Source organism: Calonectris borealis, chromosome 3 (genome assembly GCF_964195595.1).
Source record: "Calonectris borealis chromosome 3, bCalBor7.hap1.2, whole genome shotgun sequence".
Lineage (NCBI taxonomy): Eukaryota > Metazoa > Chordata > Aves > Procellariiformes > Procellariidae > Calonectris > Calonectris borealis.
Genome location: NC_134314.1, coordinates 34321004 through 34328886, shown reverse-complemented (window position 1 = coordinate 34328886; position 7883 = coordinate 34321004).

The following is a 7883-nucleotide window of genomic DNA, read 5'->3' as shown; positions in this document are numbered from 1 at the left end:
CAATAAATGTAGACCCTGTTGTTTTAGCACTTGCTTTTTCTTAGCAATTTCCAAATGTCCACTCATAAGCAGTTTCTAGAATAATTAACAAACTGCTTCTCTTTTGGGCTGGAAAAGTGCACAATTTGCTGGGATGTAGGTACTTGCATCCTCTGTACATGGAACTCATTTGCTGCACGGAAGGGAGATACAGCCAGTACTTCCCTCCTTTTCTACATTATAGAAGATAATTGGTTGTTGGTTGATTTTTTTTATTGTTTCATTGGTTTTGTTTTTTAAAAGCTGAAAAAGGTTATTGTGGCTTTGCTCAGGCGTTTTTACCTATCTTTTGTGTCACCTCAGGTAACCCTTCTGAGATCCTTGGGAATGAGCGCAGCTCAGCTAAGACTCTGGTGAGATAATCAGTCAGAAATGATGGTATTAGGGAAAATGAGTGGAACATGAAACCCAGCACGTTTTCAAGTATTTTAAGCCAGAAGGAATCACGATTATTATCTAGTCTTGCTTCCTAAATAAACAGGCCATAGGTCCTTCTCTCTGTTATTTCTGCATTAAGCAAATAACTTCTGTTGAAGTATGGTCTATTCCTGCCACGGACAGAATGAAAGTGAGGACGCTCTCTGAGAGAAAACACCTGAACCATTTTTTACATAATTCTGTTTTAACACATTTAAGAAAAAAAAAGAAGGAAAAAAAAATTACTGTCATGGCAGATACCCTGGTGGCTTCTGTGCTGCCACCAGGCTGTGCTTGAAGTGTCCATCGGGTGAGGGCGTCTGCTAGAAAACAGACCTGAAATTTCAGATCCAAAGATACATGGTATGTATGACAAACCTCCAGAAGTCCTGCATGTAATGGTAATATTTATATAACAATTCAAGTCTTCAGAGAAGCACACAGAAGCTGTGAACTGATCTGCGCAGCTCTTCAGTGGAGTTTATTATATTTGAACTGTTTTATCTCTGGTGAGCACACAGGGAGATTAAACAACTTCTCTGGGGCCACCAAATGCATCTGAGGCACGGCCAAGATTAGAATATTGATTTCTGGCCTCCGCAGTCCCAGGCTCAGTTCACTACATTATGTTGTTTTTACAGATAACGTTTAGACAAATAGATCTTGACATATCAAAAGCTCAGTAGCCTCTCGGTAAATTGAGCAGGGCTTTAGCTGTTCAATTCCTGTGATTTGTGCGTGCCTCACGCTTGGTCCCAGTAATCTCAGTAGCTATCGTATATTTACAGTGAAACCCACCTCTAGCCTGAAGCATCCTAGACTTTTTTTTTCTCTTAGAGTATAAATAAGCCTAATTATGATATATTTCCTTCTTGTCAGATTGAGATTTGCAAATATGTTACTTCAAAGAAATTCTGCTTCAATCCTCTTTAAAAAAAAACGCATTGGTGGAGATTCTCAGTCCTAACCAACAGTAGCTTGTCGCTCTTTCTAGTTCCTTGTTTGAGTAAGAAGTCAGAAAAATGGGAAAAGTTCTATGGACCCGAAGTTCAAATCCAAGCGCTTTTAATGAAATCACCACATACCACCTGAGGATACTTGGTTTCTGATATCTGAATGCCAAAGAAAAGGCAAGTATGTACTTGAAAGCCAAAATAAATTCTACACAAGGAATAATTCAGGTATATTTGTAGTAGAAAACTGGTCTCCTAATATCTACAGTGGTGTAAGAATATTGCCATTGCTACAACCCAGGAAACCTCTGAACTACCCGAGCTTGCTGAAATGTAGACCAGAACCTTTCTTCCACATTTCTGAACTCCAGGTATCTCATCTGCAGCTAACAAAGGACCCTGCTTACTCTTACGGAGCCTCCTTGAAGTTTGGCAGACCTACAAAAGCTGTACTGGCGTTTCAAACACGTCAAGTTATCTAACAGCATTCTCCACCCTTCTTTGTTACTCGATGCAGTAGCACGATGTCATTTGTCAGAGCGCCAAAACTGGAGACATGCTGAATATGTGAATACCAAGGAAGTGGTTTCCTTAGCAATAACAGGCATGTGAAAGTCAAAACTTCCTTTCCTCCTCATGTGACCTTTTTCAAAGCAATTCAGCCCGGGGACAATAGGAGTGAATTCCAGGCACCCGCAGCGTTCCTGCGCCGCCGGGCAAGGATCTGCCAAACGGCTAACTTATCTTACCTTTTTGTTAAGGTAAAGTTGTATTTCTCCTTAGATGTTCTCCACTAGGGATTTGGTGTGTTTATGTGTACAGCATAGTGTTTCCTGAAAGCAAAATTGCCTAACACTGTAGAACCACATATATAGAAGATTGCTAAGTAATTTTCTTGCCATTGTGGACCAAAACTTTTGTTATGCATAAAATCCAAAGTCCTTTCTGTCGGGAGGAAGTAAGGGCATGAAAACTCTTACCAGCTTGTTTTAATAGCTGGGTCTCTCTGATGATACTTGGCCCATTTTATATAAGGTGAAAATCACCGCTCTTTATGAAAACGCCTAAGGGAAAAAAAGAGAGGGAGACGACTTACTAAGGCAAATAAGAGGAAGATGATGTTCATCTCATCCATCCTGCACACAAGTGCAGTATCAGTCCTCTGTTGCTATTCTCATCCTGAATATTTGGTATTTGAGCCTTTCCTCATCCCTAAGGAGACAGAAGTGATAGCCAGCAGTACTTACACAGAGCCGCCTGTCCAAGAATCCTGAGGTACTTTCTAAAAGCAGCTACTAAATTTAAACCGGCGCTTCCTACCGAGCTAGGGAACTATTCTCCCCGTTTTTCCAGCTGGGGAGGCGATACAGCAAATAGTTATCGAAAGGGCAGAGAAAATTCCTGTTGGAGCTGGAAATGGTCATTCAGCATCCTTTCTGTATTGCAACGAGTGAGAGACAGGCTTGGATTTCAGAAACTCAAGGAAAACTCTGGTGTTACAGTTCTCCCCGGCGTTCGGTGTTTCTGGGCCGCCCATACACAGCCCCTTGCTAGCTGCCTCGCTCACCACTGATGGGGCCTGCATTCAAGTCCCTGGTAATTAACAGAGAAGGGATTCTCCAGTTCTCAGGGACCACTGATTGTCATCTTGCTTTTAGTCACACGTGCTGTGGTTCAGGGTTTTTCCCCAATTTCAGCATTTAGTCTTAAACTTTAGAGGACCAGAAATTTTTAGAAATAAACTATGCAATGTGAATAGCTGAATTTGGAGCTGGTCCCGCCAGGCAGGAGAAGAAATTTGACAAGAGACGGTTTCTTTGCAGCTTTCTGTGAATCTGGGGAAGGGATGTGGCATGGATTCGGAGCCTTAATGGCTGAAGGAAAATAGGCAAGCCACCTGCTCCTGCAGGCACTGGCGCATCGGTGCTTTGTGCCAGTTACACCAAGGTACAACTTATTGTCTAGCCAAGCATTCATGTCCAACAGAGTGTATAAGCACCTGTGGTGAGTTGCCGTATGAAATCCCAGTCCACTCTTGGCAGAATGTCATCCCAAGCATGTCCACGTTTAATGCCAGGAGTCTTTCTGGACACAAGACATCTGCCCCGCACAGGGAATGAGGAGCAGGAGAAATGATTGTGCTTCCCGTGGGGGAGCGAGCGAGCAGCAGCCGGGTCATGGCACCACTACAGCGCAGTGCAACGTGGAGGTGGGCTTTCTGCCATCAGGAGGCTTAGCAAGCGATGCCATAAGCCCAAAGTCCCACGTTACACAGGCTGTGTGAAGTAGGTACAGACTTGGGACAGCGGTGGAGCTGAAACCAAAGACAACCAAGAGCTCCTAGCCCGTGCCTTGGCGTAAGAAATAAGGACTCAGAAAAAGGCCTCTGCCTTTTTTTTCCAGTGTGGCAGAAAAGGGTGAGAGAAAAGGTGTAGGAGCAGCCCAGAAAATGCTCTCCAGCAGAAGAAAGTCGGCAGCGGGCTGCCCACACGTCCCCCTCCAATTGTAATCATACAGACTGGATCAAATTCGAGCTAGGCTGTACCCTGGCACCCCAGTAACACCCCGTAAACTATTGCAGTACCAAACAGTGCTGATATTATTAGATGCCAGTGCCTGAATGAGTATTTCAAGGTTTATTCAGCTACCTCCACGTTGCTGCTCTGTGTGCAGCACTTTCCAATCCCCCTGTCAAGCGTGGGGCCTGTGGGAGGCCAGGGGGCAAGGGCTGCCGCTGGCTCTGTGGGACTGGAAAGGCACTGGGAGATGCTGAGATGGAAGTGGGCAAGGTGAGGTTGTGTTGGGGACGGGGTTCCCGGGAGCCATGGGAGAACATGGGCGCTCCCCTCCCAGCAGGGTCGGAGCAGAGCAGAGGTCCCCCCAGCCCACAGCCTGTGCCACGCTGGGGGATATCTCCATAGCCAGGCTGGGGATTTCAGGAGGTACAGATCAGCGAGGGGAAAAAGCAGCTTTGGCCAACACTTCAGCTCCTTCAGACACCACTTGCCCACCACCATCCATGTGTCTTGATGTCAGTACGTGAAACATTCAAATGCATTTCAAAGGCTGGGGGGGTCTGCGGTGGGCTGGCCGTGAGGCCCAATCCGTTGGGGAGGCAGCGCTGCACACTGACGACCCCGCGCTGCCGCGGGAAGCACAGACTGGTGCAAAAACACAACAGCAGCAAAAAAAAGTGAACGGCAAGAGAGGGGCATGCCTGGGGCTTGGAGTCTTGGAGGAGCAGAGTTGGCAAGGGAGACCGGCACCAAGCTGCCTACGTCTGGCTACAGTGTTAACTGCTGGGGCTCAGGGAATCGTTTTCCTATTAAGGACTAATTTGAACATACAGGCTCAGTGCATTGTAATTACCCAACACAGAGCAGACTGCAGGATGTGTGTCACATGCGGTGGGACTAGGCACTATTTCCAGCGACCCCATGGAAGTGTCTGATACTCTCAGCTACGTGTTACTAATAGTTTCTCTCATTCCATTTTCCTTCGTTCATGTTGAGATAGGCTTTATTTCTCTTTATGTGTCTTTTAGCTCGATACATCTAGTTGAAAAATTACTTGATGAATGTTTAAGCAAAGATTTTTTCTAAGTATGTGTTCCTTTTGGAGAAAATCTGGCCAAATATCTTCCGATCTGTTCCTTCATAGGAAAGAAAACACAGCCAGGATATGCCAGCTCCTCCTGCTAGTCCAGTTGTTTTTTTCCCTTCGCTCTTGCATGTTTCGGTTTTACAATTGCTCCCACGGGTCATAATAAACCAAGATATAAAGAAAATGTATTCAGCATATTTTGAAAAATAACAAGCTGTATCCTTTACAGGAAATGTGGGTTGAGGCATACTATACAAACTTTTGTCATGTCCTTTAATCTCACTTAACAGGGACATAGTTCAGCCATGCTGGTTTCTTCAGAGCATGTGCTGATAGGATTTAATTAATAAATCAGATTTCAGATTCTATTACTGCTAGAAAATGTTCAACAGCAAAGTCTTTTTGACCGAGCTGCTTTTCAACATATTATCCTTCTGCTGAAAGATCCCCCAATGAATCCAATATTTGTCTCAAGCACTGAGGAAAGCAATGACCTACTATAAACAGCACTGCCTGGCAGGCAGAGCTTGTCGTCGTTAAGTTACTGCCACAGCAGCTCATTCCCAGCCTTGCCGAATAAACACAGGTACTAAATCATTCGGCTGATGGAGAAAAAGCTGATTCCATTCAAATCCGTGTATTATGATGTTTCTAGACTTCACTTTTTGAGTAGTATGTTTTAACAAAACTCTGGCTTCTAGGTGATGGGAGTGCGAGCTAAGGCAGGGCTATATGCCTTAGCACAGAAATTTTCCAGCTATTCCAGCACAACAGTGTGTCAGTTTAGTGCACTTTTGAAATCTGCTGTGAAATGACTGAAAGTCATGAGGACCATGCAGATTGTTCTGGATCTGGAAGAGCTGCTCCAGGTGAAACCCCCAGCGAAAGGAAACCTTCAGTGACCAAGAATGAGGGCGGGATGCAGAGACGAGGGTGGGATGCAGAGTCGAGGGTGGGATGTGGAGACGAGGATGGGATGTGGAGATGAGGGTGGGATGCAATGATGAGGGTGGGTAAGGGTCTGAGCAGACATGCAGCTCAGGTGAAAGAAGTCTTTCACCAAACACGGGTTGCATCCTTCCTCCCAGCAGACACACAACCTTGCCTCTTCAACAGTGGATCTCTAGGCCCTTCAGAGTCTGAGAGCCATCAGATACCTACCATGTTGACTAAATTAAAAAGCATCTCCGCAGGAAAGCAACAATGTGCTCTAGAAATTTTCTGATGATTAACTTGAAAACATGCAATTGCCCATAAAGCATATTTTCTGTTGTGGACAGCTGAAGGACACACAGAAATACAGCATCTCTGCTATTGCAATACTGAGACCTGAAAAACAGGTTCATTACCAGTTCTACAGGTGTAATGGGAGGATTTGGATCTCGTATCTTTGGTTTCACTTGTTCCTGGTGCTTGTCACTCTATGAGGCAGATTTGTTCCTGTTTCTGGTTCATTCTTCCTTGCTCCGATCTGTCTCACAGGCAGTGTTTGGGAAGAACACCTGCCTCTCCAGTACCATTTTGCATTGGCAGATCTCCAAGAACTTTACAAAAAGAAGAGAAACAGAAGGAATGAGGCAGATTTGGGCAGTTGGCAGGGGCGGGCGGCTAGGGAAGTGCTATGGATCAATGGATCATCCTCGAGAGGAGCAGGTGGAAGAGTCGTCATGTGAAAACACAGTGTGGCAGGTCCTGGAGTGATACCGAAGCTCCCTAAATCCTCTGTGGCTGCCGCTACCACTGAAGCCCACCAAGCAGACCAGTTCTTGTGCTGGTCCACCTACAGAGAATAAACTACTGCTACAGGCAAACACACGCTGCTTCAAGTGGCTGTGACTTCTATTGGGAACCTAAAGATTTCAGCCCCGATGTGCCAATGTCACACAGGTATCTATGATGCATACTATGATGCTTTGGTGTTTTTCTCCTCCAATTTTTAAAGAAAATTACTTATAAAAGCTACATTAAAAGAAAGCCATAAAATCAAGCACTCACATGTTAGGAAATGTAAGAATTACAGTTAGGCTCTTTATTTCAACTCTTTTTTTTCCCTGCATGATACAATCTTTAATTACATTCCACCAGCTCAACTGTAAGAAAAATGCTACTGCTTACTTTTACTGGTAATTTACTATAGCAAATAATATGCCACACATGAATGACATGTTCAGTGATTTAATATTACCAAAGTAATAATGCGATAATATATTGTGGTGTTACCTGTTTGCTCCTCATGCTGTACTTACTGTGTGAACAGCATGGAAAGCCTGGAGCTTGAAAGTATCTTTTGGCAAAAAAAAGACTTTTAATCGATGAGAAAAGTTATCTCAGAAAAAAGCATGGGGACTAATTACTTTGCTTTCTTGTCCCAGACGTTCAGCTAGAGAAGAGAAGCTTTACGAAACTCGTAAGTGTGAACTGAGCAGCTTGTATTGCAAAACTGAATTGTTCCTTCATGCTGTTTGGTGGCACCTCCCCAATGTACACAGGGCCTCGATCCTTAAAAGCTCAGGCACAGCACGTCTGTTAAAGTTACATACATTTACCATCACAAGACTGTACAAAAATGAGTAAATGCCGGTTCTTGCAATACAGTATTTCATGTTCTCCCCTCTTTTGTTTCTGTATTCACCTCTACTCCAAATTTTATTTTGTTAGGAAATTATACTTTTAATATTTTCTGGTCTATTCCTGGTAGAAGGTGCAAAGAGCTATAGACACTTACTGTCCTCTTACAGTATTACAAATATAAGTGGGTTTGAATTTAAATAAATATGTAAGAACTTGTACCAGGAGAACTACTGTCTGTGTCCTCAAGGACATTTATTAGAAATATTTCTAGTTATAACCTCATTGTCCTCCGAGTGTTAG